The following is a 16,454-nucleotide window of genomic DNA, read 5'->3' as shown; positions in this document are numbered from 1 at the left end:
TGACGTGAATGTTACATGACTGCTGAGAGCAATGATTGGCCACAGAGATTATATGAATGATATACATGATGTAATTGCTGCAAGACTAATGGGGAACAGAGAGGTGAGGAGCGGCCTTCTCTTGTTCTCCTGGGCGTCTCCTTCTCCCAGGCTTTAGCGCTGGCCAATCGCAGGAAAAAAACTCTCAGGCTATGAGCTGAGCGCTGCGATTGGCCAGCGCTACAGCCTGGGAGAAGGAGACGCCCAGGAGAACAAGAGCAGGCTCCTCCCAGTTGAGCCGAAAATCTGAAGATACTGGAGCCTATACCGGGAGAACGGAACGGCGCCCAGGGATAATAGTAAGTGCAGGGAGATCCCTGGGCGCCGCTCTCCATGTCTGTATACTTAGTTTAGATTTTTTATCGTAATGAAAGGTCCTCTTTAAGGTTAAATACTAAGATACAGGTATTAAGGTGAGTACTGGTTATTTGATTATTTTAGTGTTTATACCAATTCCTACTCATAACCATAAAAAAATAAAAAATAAATCCCTTCAAAAATCCACAGAAATGTCCACTACTTTGAACCTTCTTCAATTTAGTGTACAGGCCAGAAATGCAATCAAATATCTCATGGCTTCCACACTAGTTAAAATTTGGTTCCAATGCAGCTGCCGATACCATGACATTATGATGTGTGGCTAGGTGATACAACTCGATACCACTAACCACATCTACACCAATATTCTCAAACTTTAAGGGGCTTTCCAAGCTCTCGATATAGATAAGCTATCCTAAGGGCGGGTTATCAATATCCGATCAGCTGTTCCCAGCAAAACTACCACTTTGAGTGGAGCTGTTCCATTTAAAGTGTATTGGCTGTCTCAGGTTACTGCAGTCTGCTCCCATTCAAATCCCAATCATATGGGCAGGATACATAAATAAATCCCAACAGTCACGACTACCACGTCACACCAGAGCCATGGCTCCCAGAATCAGGTCTTATGTATTGACCATCAACATAAATAGGTATGGATATCAGATCTTCCATATATAAAGTAATTACAATTCTACTCAAGTATTGGGTGGACAATATGGAGACATCCCGTATACCACTATTGTCTAGATCATGGATCAATACTTTCTTCTCAGGCTACAAGACTACTATTTCACCTTGTACTTTGTATACTGGTGAGAGCTAAATGTTTCCAAATGGCTATTTACTAATGAAAAACGTATCAAGCAATTGACAAGAAAACTGTGCTGGATTTAGTGAATTGAATTTCAATGTTCCTGCCACTGAACATCAATCATTTTGCAACTCATAAGTTATGTTCTCTTCAGTGCAGCCGGGGTAAACAATGCTGATAAATTCAGCTTTCTTGAGAATGAAACGGAACAATATACTTAATTATCCATGTTTTTGCAATTATCGTAGTCGACAGGAAGCAGATGGCCACTCAATATTTTTGCGAGAAGTGGATTTATATGGAATATAAATTCGATTTTAAAAATTATTTCTCATAAATTAGCTTTCCTAGCAGTATCATCAGCGAGAGCCCATTTCTCTGAATAATCTTTGAAACGATAAAATGGCTTATTTTCAGTTTTTACAGCGCTAAAATTCTATGCACACCCTGTCTGACAACCTTAGCAAGGCCACAAGTCAAGCATAACTAATGGGAACACAAGATGAAAATGTATTGTGTCGATGAATTCAAAAATACACAAATGAGTCGCCATATGCAAAATCATTGCCTTAGAATAGATTGCTCTGTGCTTCTTTATGAGCTGCATAAAATACATCAAACTCCAAGAAAGCCTGTAGATCTTGCATGCAGATAAGGGGACATTAGTTACTGCCCCCAAGAACAATGTAACGATTATTTGACCTGAGAAAAATGTATATATTTTTTTATTTATAGGACCTTTTATTTACATAATTTTTTTTACCTTATAGGATTGTTTTTTATTGGTTTAATAAAATGTATCCCTATTTCAGGGTTTTTTCGAGATGACAGGTTATCAATATCTAATTGGTGGGGGTCCAACATCCGGCACCCCTGCTGATCAGCTGTTTGAAGAGGCTGTGGATTTTTAGTGAGTGCTGTGGGCTCCTCACAGCATACCAAGCGCAGTGCCATACATTTTATAGTGACTGTACTTGGTATGGCATGCCAGGCATATTCACTTGAATGCTACTAGGCCATATGACCGTTGAACATGACATCACTGGCCTAGGAAGAGGCTGCAGCGCTCATTAGCCTCTCAAACTGATTGGCGGGGTGTTGGAAGTCAGATACTCACTGATCAGATATAAATGAGCTATCCTGAGGATAGTCCATCAATATATGAATACCAGAAAACCCCTTTAAAGGGGTTGTGCATCTTTTGGCCACTCCCCCTCCCTTGGGCAGACCCGCGACAACCAATCGTCGCCAAATCATACGTTTACATCCTGGGAGAGCAGCAGAGCAGCCAAAGCAGGGGAGGAGAAGGAGCAAGGAGCCAATATCGGGAAGCAGGTAAGTACGCTACCCTTCGCAGGTCTGCCCAAGATGGGTAATGGGAGTTTACCCCCCTTCTCCCCCGAAAGGTGCACAACTCCTTTAAGGCACAAGACATATTTTACTAGTGATTTTGTGGTACATTATGGCCCACATTTATTATGCAGTTACCATGGAACAAATGGAACAAATTTATAAAAAGTACTGCAATAAAAAAGTTGAGTAATTGCAGATAGTAAGGCAGGGTTCCCATGTGCCTTGTTGGTTGCAGATTTACATTACCAATTTCACACCGAATATGAATTGGGTTTTGAAAAAAAATTCCACAGATTTGGTAGCATGCTGTGAATTTTAATCTACAGAAAGTCCTATTCGCCATAGATTCAGTTTGCATTTGCCACAGATTTTGTCTGATCTACTCTATAGTGAGAGGTGAAATCTGTGGCATATTATTATTAATTATTTAAAAGCACTATTAATTCCATGGTGCTGTACATCTAAGAGGTGGTAAACATATATAATATAAAAACTCAAGTACAATTAGCACAAACTTATTAACACACTGCTACAGAGGGGGAGAGGACCCTGCCCGCGAGAGCTTACTATCCACAAGGGAGGGAGGAAAGACACAGTAGGTGAGGGTAAAAGCTGATTATCTAGCTTTGTGGTGGCAGCAGGGTTATTGCAGGTGGTACCCTTTTCTGAAGAGATGGGGTTTCAGGTTACTTTACAAGGTTTGATTGTTGGGGGGGGGGAGTCTGATGTGCTGGGGTAGGGAGTTCCAGACTATAAGGGATGTACATGAGAAATCTTGTAGACGATTATGCGATAAACAGACAAGGGGAGAACAAAGAAGGAGGTCTTGTGAGGATTGGATATAATGTGTGGGGATGTATTGGGAAAGCATTTCAGAGATTCAAAGAGGGGAGGTCTTGGACAGCCTTATATGTAGTTGTTAGCATTTTTAACTAAATTCACTGGGGAATGGGAAGCCAGTGAAGGGATTGGTACAGCGGAGAGGCAGAGGAGAAATGAGCTGAGAGGTGGATTAACATAGTTTAGGATAGATTGGAGGGGTGAGAGGGTGCTAGATCGGAGAGTTGAAAGCATCAGGTGGTAGTAAGGGTTTGGATATGTGGTTTGAAGGACTAAATCAAATGTTATCCCCAGGCAGTGGACCTATGAGACTGAAGGAAGCATGGTGCCATATCTGTAATGATATGCGGGAAAGATGATGAATTCTGTTTTGCCCATGTTAATTTTTAAGAAGCAGGAGGAGAACAATGAAGATATACTGGGATTCTGGAAAAAAAGGAAGTGAAATCTGGGCCAGAGGCATAGATTTGATTGCCATCATCATAGAGGTGGTATTGGAAGCCATGGGACTCTATAAGCTGTCCCAGGCCTAAGGTGTAAATGGACAAAAGTAGGGAATCTATTACAGAGACTTGAGGGTCACAAATAGGGATGAGCGAATCGACTTTGGATGAAACATCCAAAATAGATTTGTATAAAACTTCGCTAGAATACTGTACAGAAAGAGGGCTCCGTACAATATTAGAACGTATTGGCTCCTATGAGCCGAAGTTATTACTTCGTACCACTTGGAACCGAAACCGAGTTCGGTAAAAGGTTTTCAACAGTAGAAATTAATTTCTGAAGTTATTACCCGAAGTCTTGCGAGACTTCGCTAAATAATAACTTCGGCTCATAGAAGCCAATACATTCTTATACTGTACGGAGCACTAGCTCTGTATAGTATTCTAACAAAGTTTTATGCAGATCGACTTCGGATGTTTCATCTGAAGTCGATATACTCATCCCTAGCCACAAACATGGGGAATGCTGAAGATTGTGTTGGTGAGGTACAAGGAGATCCAGGAGAGGGCCGAGGCATGAGAGGGTTTGCAACAGGAGAGAGTGATAATATAACAAAATAATAGCAAAGACAGGTGCACTCTACGGTCTTACTAAACCCTCAAACTGATTTTAAAATTGAGAGATTAGCCAACATGTCCTACGGTGTAGGACATGTCTGAGCCCGAGCACCGAGCCAAGGTTTCTCAAGTAGCTCGGGGCCTAACACTCACCTACCTGTGCCATGTAGGCAATACCAGGAGCCAGTGGGCAAATTACAGGAGCATGAGGCCGACTCACAAACAACTCACCAGTTACCTCCAGCATGTAACCATGCTTGCAATGGGAGGAGGGAGGAGTCTGCGAGTCCCACTCAAGACTGGCTGGTATGGCCCAGGCCTTACAGGTGCACCTAAATGTAGCCTGTAGATGGAAGGAGAGGAGAGAGTGGTCAACTGTTTCAAAGGCAGAGGATTGGTCAAAAAGGAGAGTATAGAGTAATGATGTTTAGCTTTGGCAGCTATTGGGAAGAGCACTGAGTAGATTGATTGTTGAACCTTTCTCAGAATTTGTCAATTTTATGTTTGAAATATGGGGCAAAGTCTTTGGCCAAGATGAGAGGTATGTGAGAAACAGATGATATAAAAGTAGTGAAGTAGTCCTGTTTAAAAGATATGAGTGCAGACTTTAAGTTGAGAAAAGTTTGCATAAGATGAAGTCTTCCTTAGAGTTGGTTTTCTTCCAGCACCATTCTAAAACTCTGCAAGCTTGTCTCAGTGTTTGGTGAGTGTGCCAGGGTTGTTAATGGAGTTGACAAGTTCTAGTGTGTGGGAGGCGAGAATGAGTCGAGAGCTGAAGTACCTGTGGCATTGCAGCAAACAGCAGCTGTGTCAGCATCATGAAGGCAAGATATGGTAAACAGCTGTGAGAATGAAGGTGTGCTAGTTTATGGAATGGAGTGGAATTGGAGAGAGTGTGGTTGAGCATATCTGAGATAACATCTGCATAAAAAATGTCTGTGATTAGTTCCTGTGGATGTTCTATGGGTTCAACTACAGTCAAAGTCGTACCAGTCAGGTTGCTGAAGCCAATGGGCTTCATGGAAACTAAAGCAGGAATCATAATAGTGTCAAAATCTATACTTAGGATGGACCATCAACATTTGATTGAAAGAATCCTATCTATGGAACCCTTGTGATTAATCCAATGAAGGGGCCATGGTGCAGCAGATGTTTGCTGGTTTGTAAGAGCAGAATCTGTTACTATAGCTCATCACATTCTCAATCCAGACCAACCAGCATTAAAAAATCTTCAGTACTTCTTTGGTCTGATGTCATAACAAATTGTAATGAATTTCTCAATACATCAAAGACTAGTAAAACATGGTCATGTAGTCAAACTCAATAGAAGAGCTTAACGACATTAAAAAGCTCATTACTATGTATTTTATTCTGCCTTACCTCTAAAAAGAGGCAGCTGAAGACATAGTCTTGGTTGTCTATTCTGGCAATATCAATGCAGTCTCATTGGTATGAAAATAAAGGATTTAACAAGCGTTACATACCAAAAGAAGGGATTTCATTCCTAGGCGCAAAACACTATCCTGGAATGGCTGCATTTGATTTGTGAGAGCTAAAGCTTAAACTCACATTGCAGTTTACAGAAGAACTCAGAGATACTTGAGCTGTGAATGAGGGTTTGCTATTATATTGCCATTCTGCAGATATCAATTCCATTTCAGAGGAGTTAATGTACAATCTATAGAACTACAATTTACTGAGATGCGCCAGAAAATGCCCCATGTTTCCATCGGAAACACATTCAAAAACAATTTTTCTTTCTAAGCTCAAAATTGTTATGTCTAAGCGATCATTGATGAGGTTTGTGAGAGATTTGGGCCTGGCTCAATCTTAAGAAAATGTTCAATGTATCCTTTGTTTTCTTTTGAAAGACATGCTTTTGGCAGACAGTGAACCTCAATGGCAATAAGAGGACACTAAGAGATGAACAGAGGAAAGCTTTCCCACACACTAGCAACATTACATTCCCTTTCAGGCCATTCTTTTCTTTGATATAACGTGGATATATTTAGAGATTGGTGACTATTTAACATACTGTATATTGAAATGCAAATATTTTAATTCTTCAATGGGATTCTCTTTATTCTATTTAAGATCCTTACTGGTTGACCATTTACATAGTTTATTATATCTTTGGCTACATTAAATCTCTACAGCACTGAGATCCTACATATACAATGCATTTGAAAAGTGTTCAGACCTTTTTACATTTTATGCTAAAATAATAAATCTAGTTTTCCCCCCATGTAGCACCCCATAAGGATAAAGTGAAAACAGAATTAAATTATTTTTTGCTAATTCATTAAAAAGGAAAAACTAAAATTTTGCATGGACAAAAGTATTCTGATAATTTGCTATGACACTTGAAATTTAGCTCTGGGGCTTCCTATTTCTCTTGATCATGTTTGACATGATTCTACCCCTTGATTGGAGTCCACCTGTATTAAATTCAGTTGACTGGACAAGATTTGGAAAGACACAACTCTGTTTATACAGTGTATGGTCTCACAGCTCACAATGCATATAAGAGAAAAAAACAAGCCATCAGGAGAAAAGGCCACTTTTACAGCTCAGAGACGAGATTGTGTCAAGGCACACATCTGGAGAAGGGTACAAAAAAGTTTCTGCTGAATTGAAAGTTCCTAAGAGCACAGTGGCCTCCATAATTCTTAAATGGAAGAAGTTTGGAACAACCAGGACTTTTCCTAGATTTGGCTGCTCCACCAAACTAAGTAACCATTTGGGGATAAAGGGCCATGGTAAGAGAGACGACCAAGAACCCAATGGCTGAGCTCCAAAGATCCTGTATGCAGATGGGAGAAACTTCCAGAAGGTCAACAATGATTGCAGAACTCCATCAGTATGAGGTTTTTGGTGGAGTGGCCAGAAAGAAGCCTCTCCTCAGTAGACACATGAAAGCCCACCTGGAGTTTGCAAAAAAGCCCCTAAGCATTAATATTATATGACCTGATAAAAACCAAGATAGAACTTTTTGGCCTCAATTCTAAGCATCATGTCTGGAGGAAACCAGGCACTGCACATCACCTTCCCAATACCATACTTACAGTGTAGCATGATGATGGCAGTGATCATGTTGTGGAGTGTTTTTTATGGCTGGAACAGCCAAAGTTGAGGGAGAGCTGAAAGGAAGAAATTACAGATATATTCTTAATGAATATCTGATCCATAGTGCTCTGGACCTCAGGGTGGGCCAAAGAGAAATGTAAACTCACAGCCAAGACAACACAGAAGCAGCTTAGGGACGACTCTGTGAATGTCCTTGAGTGGCCCAGCCAAAGCCCTGACGTGAACCCAAACATCTCTGGACACACCTGAAATGGCTATCCACTGACGGCCTCATCCAACCTGACAAAGCTTGAAAGGATCTGAAGAAAAGAATGTCAGAAAATCCCCAAATCTAGGTGTGCAAAACTTGTGCCATCATACCCCAAAACACTGTAGGCTGTGATTACTGCCAAAAGTGTTTCAACTAAGTACTGAGTAAAGGGTCTGAATACTTACGTCAATGCAATATTAGTTTTTTCCTTTTCAATAAGTTAGAAAAGATTTCTAATATTCTATTTTCACTTTGTCATTCAGTGCAGAATGATGGGGAAAAACTGTATTTTTTCAAATTTAGCAGAAGGCCACAAACATAACAAAATGTGAAAAAAAAGTGATAGAGTATGAAGATTTTCTAAATGCATTGTAACATCTAAGGAAACTTAATAGATGCATTTTCATAAGGTAACATGTATATGTTTTGGTCAAGTCATGAACCCCAGTAGAAATGTTCAGACACACACTTGAATTGGTTGTGATGTAGGAGAAACACACAGAAGCTCACCCACTGCCTTGATGCCCTTCCTACCTAATGGAGCACAGATAGGTGTTGTGACTAGAGTTGTTTCGATACCAAATTTTTGATTCGATTTCGATACCATAAAAAAGTATTGCGATACTCGATACCATTCAATACCACGCAAAAAAAAATTAAAACACCAAAAAAGCCACGTGCATTCCGCATTTTAAAAAATGGCAAATCGCACTGTTTTTGTGTATTTTTCTTTTCTGTTCCGGTGTTCACCGCATAATTTTTTTAAATATTTTAATTGTTTGGACTTTTTGGACGTGGCGATATGTGATATGTTTATTTATTTATTGTTTATATATTTTATATGTAAAATTGGGAAAGGGGGTGATTTATGCTTTGGTGGGTTTTTTGAAACTTTTTTTTTCTTTTAAAACTTTTTTAACTGGTACTTAAAGAGACAGGGTGTACAGGTACGCCCTGTGTAGTTCAGATCACCGCCGTGTGGCGGGCAGTGATCGGAACAAGGTGCCTGCTCAAATCATTCAGCAGGCACCATGGTACAACGGCCAGGGGGGTCCTGTAACCCCCAGTGTCGGCGATAGCAGCAAATCACAGGTCAATTCAGACCTGCGGTTTGCTGCGTTTCCGGGTTATTCGGGTCCCTGGTGACCTGGTAACCCGGAATAGGACAGTGATCGGTGGTGTGATAATACACCACCAATCACCGTCCTGCGATCCTGAGAGGTGGCGGTCACGCCACTTCTCAGGATCGCTTCTGATTGGCTGGCTGGGCAGGTGGGCGGCCGGAGCGGTAGATTTGAATTGCCGGAGCTCCTTTCCCCGCTCATACACGTCCGTGGAGCGGGGAGAGAGAGGAGACTCCGGCTGCAGAGTAAGTTTTTTTTTGCCATCAGGCAGAAAACAGCATATTAGGGACAGTGAGGGAGAGGTAGGGAGAGGTAGATTAGGAAGGGATAGTGAAGGAGAGTTAGGGGGAATAAAAAGTTTTTTTTTACTGTGGTGTAGCAACCGGATCGGGTGTCTGTGGTTCACAGCACTCACCTGTGTGACCCTAGACCCCCAGGGGTGCTGCAGCTTGCCCCCCCAGCCACACAATTTTTTTTATTTTTTTTGCATGCGTTGACTGTGGCCGGCACTCTTAGCATCCGGCCACTGTTAGCACATCGCCCACCCCACCGCTGATCAGCTTTGTACCGTTGATCAGCATGTTTGAATCTTTTTTTATAAATTTTTTTACACTTTTTGGGAATTTCTATTTTTTTTGTTAGTTTTCCATGCACGCACGCACGCACGCACGCACACACACACAAACGCACACTCCCCTATGGCCTGCCGGACGTTCTCGGACGAGGAGGCATAGGGCTTGCTTGCCTCCGAATCCGAGAGCCCCAGTGAGGATGAGGATGACCCCACTTTCTTCTTGTCATCCGCATCCTCCTCATCATCTAGTGAATATGACTATTTTAGTATTGTTTTCAGTGACCACTTTGTGAATCTGATGGTGGATCAAACTAACTTGTACGCCCAACATTTCATTGCTCAACACCCGGGCTCCTTTTTGGCTAGGTCCGGTGAGTGGACTCTGGTAGGTGCAGCCGAGATGAGGACATTTTTGGGCCTCGTGCTGCACATGGGCCTAGTCAAAAAACCCAGTGTCAGGCATTACTGGAGTGGGGACGTCCTCTACCAGACCCCTTTACAGTACAGCCATGACACGTACCCAGTTTGAGGCCATTCGGAAATGCATGCATTATGCAGATAATGCAGCATGTGCCCCCCGAGGTGATCCTGCCTATGACCGCCTGTACAAAATCTTGTCCAAATTTTTGGAGGCCTATGTACCTGGAAGGGAGGTCGCGGTTGATGAGTGGAAATCTGTTGCTGGTCAGATATAAGGACAAGAGGGATTTCCTTGTACTGTCCACAAATCACTGTAACGGCATCACCCCTGTCCCTGTGCGAGGTACCGCGGCAACGGTCCTTAAGCCTGATTATATCATCGACTATAATCGGTATATGGGAGGAGTTGATCTCTCTGATCAAGCCCTCAACCCATATAACGCCATGCGCAAAGCCCGGGCATGGTACTAAAAAGTTGACGTCTACTTGGTACAGGTTGCCTTGTACAGCTCTTTTGTGCTGTCCCGGAGAGCTGGCAACACAGGGAAATTCCTCCAGTTCTATGAGGCAGTCCTCAAGGCCCTGATCTATTCTGACTGGGAAAGAGCAGGCTGGAGGATCTCAGGAACTGGAGGCACCCGGATCGTCCCTGGCCAACACTTTCCAGGTGTGGTCGCTCATACTGGAAAGAAGGGACGGTCCCCAAAAAAGTGCAGAGTGTGTCACAGGAGGGGGATACGGAAGGACACCACCACTCAGTGTGACACCTGCTCTATAAAAATACCCCATGAACTAACCCCTCAGATGAACACAGTCAAAAAAGTAAAATAAAAATGTCACCTTACATCACAAAAAGTGTAATAGCAAGCGATCAAAAAGTCATATGCCGCCCAAAATAGTGCCAATAAAACTGTCCTCTCATCCCGCAAAAAATGAGCCCCTACCTAAGACAATTGGCTAAAAACAAAAAAAAATAACTCTTAGAACTCTTAGACTATGGAGATACTAAAATGTTATTTTTTTCGTTTAAAAAGTGTAAAACCTAAATAAATTTTAAAAAGGTAGACATGTTAGGTATCGCCGCGTCAGTAAGAATCTGCTCTATAAAAATCCCCCATGACCTAACCCCTCAGATGAACACGGTCAAAAAAAGAAAACTGTGCAAAAACAGCTATTTTTTGGTAAATTTTCCATTGTAATCCATTTTTTCCAGTAACAAAGCAAGGGTTAACAGCCAAACAAAACTTAATATTTATTACCCTGATTCTGCAGTTTACAGAAACACCCCATTTGTGGTCGTAAAATGCTGTATGACCAAACGGCAGGGCGCAGAAGGAAAGGAACCCCATATGGTTTCTGGAAGGCAGATTTTAATGGCCTTTTTTTTGGCACCATGTCCCATTTGAAGAACCCCTGATGCACCCCTAGAGTAGAAACTCCATAAAAGTGACACCATCTAAAAAACTACACCCCTCAAGGTATTCAAAACTGATTTTACAAACTTTATTAACCCTTTAGGTCTTCCTCAACAGTTTATGGCAAATGGAGATTAAATTTCAGAATTTCTATTTTTGGTAACCTTGCCTCACAAAAATGTAATATAGAGCAACCAAAAATGTACCCTAAAAATAGTCCCAACAAAACTGCCACCTTATCCCGTAGTTTCCAAAATGGGATCACTTTTATGGAGTTTCTACTCTAGGGGTGCATCCGGGGGGCTTCAAATGGGACATGGTGTAAATTAAGCAGTCCAGCAAAAGCTGCCTTCCAAAAACCACACGGCGCTCCTTTCTCTCTACGCCCTGCCGTGTGCCCGTACAGAAGTTTATGACCACATATGGGATGTTTCTGCAAACTACAGAATCAGGGCAATAAATATTGAGTTTTATTTGGCTGTTAAGGGGGAAAGCTATAAGGGGCAGTATACTCGATAAAACTTTAATTTTAATAATATGTAGACAAACAACAAGTAAGACGTGCACCCTCAGCAAGGTGTGGTGAGAGAGCATAGACGGTTACAGTACAGACTTAAATACTGATGGTGGGCTGGACAAATATTAACGTAGAGGGTCAGGCGAGAGGGTGTAAGTGTGTACTTCCCACTAGCCCTAGTGCCTCCCTACTTGTCCTAGCCCACCCTAAAACGTGTGTCCAAGGGACGGGGTCCAAAAAGCCCCGCAAGTGGTGGCCCAGACTGGAACTCTGATCCTATATTGGAAGCCTTGATGAGGCCCTAACCAATAAAGAAAAAAAGGGGAGAATTCCATACATTGGAACAACACACATGCAGATTAAAGGAGATTAACTCCACCAAAAAAAAACAGGAAGGATTAAATGGAGGAATACTCAAGTGTCCCGACGCGTTTCTTCGATAGAGGCCCCAGGATTCTTCAGGGGACACGGGGCATAAACGATGGTTATCCCTGCCGGCTGATAGCCCAGTAGTTAGGGAGTAACCTATATATTCGCTGCAGTCAGTATGTGGCTGAGCCTACGGGTAGTAGTAAAAAACAAACAAACACAAAGCATGAATAAAGTAACCAAAACGAATCTCCATCAGTCATCCAGTATAGGGCCATGGAGGAAAATCACTTACTTTTTGGTGGCTGCGGTCAGCATATGGCTGTAAACCCACATCTAAGCAAGACCCAGGGTGGTGGTGTCTGCTGGAGTAGTGACCGGCAGCCAGTGAGGCGAAACTGCCCCATTATAAAGGCTGAAGGGCCAGGTGAGACGCATCATCTGTAGCCGGCTACAGCCGGCGGGACGCCTATTGATGACGTCATGTGAGGCGTCTTGCTAACGCGGTCATGTGATCGGAGGAGCCGAAGTCACATGACCGCGCATGCGCTTCAAACCCCTGCCCCATGCGTTTCATGAGGCTAGAGGTGGATTGCACGGCTAAAGCTGGACTTCCGCATCACGTGACCGCGCCGACATGAGACGCGGTCGCGTCATAGCAGCGGCCATAGGATCGAAGTCAGGTAGTAGCCGCACTTGCGCAGACGTGCCCCAGATGGCAGATAGAGCCAGCAGTTCAATCTGGATGCCATCAGTTTAGCAAACCACCGGACTGGGGCACATTTAGTGTCATGCAGAAACCGCTCCTCCGGTCTGCATGATCTCATAGCTGGATCACCCCCTATTGAAAGTATATTCACAGGGGGAACTCTGCTCCAGTATGAATTTTAGAATGGGTAAAGAGAAAACACAAAGGGGAGCAAACTACTCATTGGTCCATCGGGACCATAACCCCCTTGTCTCTCTCACACATTCGTCGGGGACATGGCAGTATGTGCCCACTGTCCCACATAGAAGACCAAATAAAAGGGGTTTGTATGGCATGGAGTCTGACTGCAGGGCCTGAGCAAGAACACTAATAATCAGAGAAAACAACTGAAGGTCAGTTGTTCATTGAGAGTTCCTTAAGAGTGAACGTCCACCAACATTCTCTTTGTAGAATGAGTCTGTTCCAGTCGCCACCCTGTGTGGGTTTAGGCACATGTTCAATGGCCATAAACCTGATGGACGCAGGGCATCCCTCATGGGACAACTGCACATGGCGCGCTATGGGGGTATCTCTGTTGTTACGGATATCACTATAGTGTTCCCCCATACGTTTGCGCAGTTCCCTGAAAGTTTTGCCAATATAGCGTAACCCACATACACAAGTTATTAAATAAATCACACTGGCCATGCGGCAGTTTAAAAAACCTTTCACATGGTGGACAGTGTTATTGGGTTCTCCAATGAACGTCTTACCCTGTGACAGGCAGCCACAGAAGCTGCAATGTCCACATCTGTGGCATCCCGTCACAGGTCTATCCAGCCACGTCCGTGGCTTCGCTGGGGGGGGCAAAGTGACTGTGTACCAGCCTATCCCTCAAATTGTTACCTCTCCTGAAGGTGAGGGAAACGGAGGGATCCAGAACCTTGGCCAGGTCTGGGTCCATCAACAAAGTATCCCAGTGGCGTGCCAGGATCTTCCTCACTTGGGAAGCAGCAGCATCAAATGTGCCTATTACCCAGACAGTACCCTGAGATTCACGTGCCCAACTAGTAGTGGGGTGGAGTAACTCCGTACGTGTGCATACTTTAGTTTTCTCATAGGCCAGTCTGAGGGTCCTATCCGGATACCCCCTCTCCTGAAACCTAGACCTCAGGTCTCTCGCCTGGTGCTTAAAATCAATTTGTTCTGAGCAGTTACGTTTTAATCTCAGGTACTGTCCGGTGGGAATCCCTCTCTTAAGAGGGACAGGATGGCAGCTGTCCCACCTAAGGAGGGAGTTGGTGGAAGTGGGTTTTACGGTAAATGGACTTGCTTAGACCGCCTCTATCATCCCTGAAGATAACCACATCCAGGAAAGGGAGGCGATCCCTAACAATTACAGAAGTAAACCTCAGATTAAAGTTATTCACATTCAATTCAGAGATGAGTCTGCTGGGGAAACTGGAGGATATTTGTATCGAGCCACACTGGTTCCTGGCCTCCATTGATGTGGAGGCCTTATATTCCTCTATTCCGCACGAACGAGGTTTGGAGGCCACCAGCCACTTCCTGAAAACCAGAGGGCAGCAATTTTCTCTGCATAACGCTTTTACCCTCGAGCTTCTGGACTTCATAATGTCAAGCAATTTTTTCTTATTTGACGGTCGCATATACCACCAGCTATGGGGCACTGCTATGGGCAGTTCTTGTGCCCCATCTTATGCCAACTTGCTCCTGGGCTGGTGGGAGGAGTCTGTGGTGTTCGGGGAACCGTCACTGTGGTTTGTCGATCACATCGCTCTCTGGTCACGCTACATCGACGACATTTTCTTGTTGTGGAGCGGGCCAGAGAGCGATTTTGACAGACCCATCTCTGAATTGAATGTGAATAACTTTAATCTGAGGTTTACTTCTGTAATTGTTAGGGATCGCCTCCCTTTCCTGGATGTGGTTATCTTCAGGGATGATAGAGGCGGTCTTAGCAAGTCCATTTACCGTAAACCCACTTCCACCAACTCCCTCCTTAGGTGGGACAGCTGCCATCCTGTCCCTCTTAAGAGAGGGATTCCCACCGGACAGTACCTGAGATTAAAACGTAACTGCTCAGAACAAATTGATTTTAAGCACCTGGCGAGAGACCTGAGGTCTAGGTTTCAGGAGAGGGGGTATCCGGATAGACCCCCCAGACTGGCCTATAAGAAAACTAAAGTACGCACACGTACGGAGTTACTCCACCCCACTACTAGTGGGGCACGTGAATCTCAGGGTACTGTCTGGGTAATAGGCACATTTGATGCTGCTGCTTCCCAAGTGAGGAAGATCCTGGCACACCACTGGGATACTTGTTGATGGACCCAGACCTGGTACCTCTATCCTCCTATGGAGTGGCTTTTTGGAGTCTTGTGGTTTTGCTTTTTTTATTTTGATAAGAATGGTTTGTAGTATGTAGCATGGTATTAGCTTATTGTCAGCCTTCTTACTACCTCTTTCGAGCTGTTTACATATTTTTTTGCTAAAATTACTTTTGTCTGATCTGTTTTAGCTCCAGTCTTCTGTAAGAAATATACAGGTGAAACAACATGAATATATCAATATGTAAAAAGCTAGAGAAATAGAAGACATTGCTACAGTTACTAGCCTGCAATGTCATAGGGAAAAAGCAGCATGTGACTTCCAAACTGGTTACTCAGTATACTGTGTGCTTAAAAAAACACTAAAATTGAAGTTGAGGCATAGGAGGAAATCTGCAGAAGTCTGGCTTAAAAAGTCACAAAACAGTTTCATAACTTTTGGAGCTTATTTGTACCAAAATGTTGTGACATTTTTCAGTTTTACACTACTTACCCCAGTTTTAAAAAATGGAGCCGATTTACACCCGACTTCTTAACTGCCTTTTTTTTTTAAGTCACAAAATTAGTTGCAACCTTGTCCAGTAAAGGGGCAGTGTAGAAATTGGAGTAACATCTCAAGACTTTGAGATACATGTATCACACATCATGCAGCATTTGATAACTCTGTGGCAAATTACAGCAAAACAGAATACCCTTAAAGGCTCCCTTCATGAAAAATCTCCACTATAGACTTTTGGAACTACATCATGAAGTCCTTTGCAGACAGGACAGCCAGGGGCTTGAAATGACTTTGCTTTTAATTTGCCCCTTGCAATTATAATAGTTCTTATGTGAACATTTTGTACAGATAAACAGAAGATTGTAAGCAGACTTAGTAGATTCTGCAGCATTTTCCTCGAATGTATTCTAAAGGTCAATAAGTGTCTTGACAGAATTTGTGCTGGGTTTTACATGCACAGAAAAAAATCTATAGTTTTATAAAGAAAAACCCATTCATTGTATTCAAAGAAAAAAATATAGGAGATTGAGATAAACATTTTCTCACGCAATCAGATCCAGTGCACTGACATGTGTTGAACTGTAATGGCAGGAAGGTTGTTTTTAACCAAATATATGTTACACAGACATGGGAAATGCTAGACTGTCATTAAAAATAGCTAACACAAAGTGAAAAATAATGAAAGTTATAAGAAGAATATCCAAGCAATTATAGAACATTACCATTAATGCCCCAACT

General features: G+C 42.9%; 1 protein-coding gene across 1 annotated transcript in view; it reads right to left on the bottom strand.

The window, feature by feature from the left end:
• Positions 1 to 16,454, bottom strand: part of SLC9A9 (solute carrier family 9 member A9) — a 902,549-nt gene that overhangs the window by 394,176 nt on the left and 491,919 nt on the right. The window lies entirely within an intron of this gene.

Source organism: Bufo bufo, chromosome 4 (genome assembly GCF_905171765.1).
Source record: "Bufo bufo chromosome 4, aBufBuf1.1, whole genome shotgun sequence".
NCBI lineage: Eukaryota > Metazoa > Chordata > Amphibia > Anura > Bufonidae > Bufo > Bufo bufo.
Note: the sequence above shows the minus strand (reverse complement) of the source record. Positions and strands in the feature narration are given on the sequence as shown.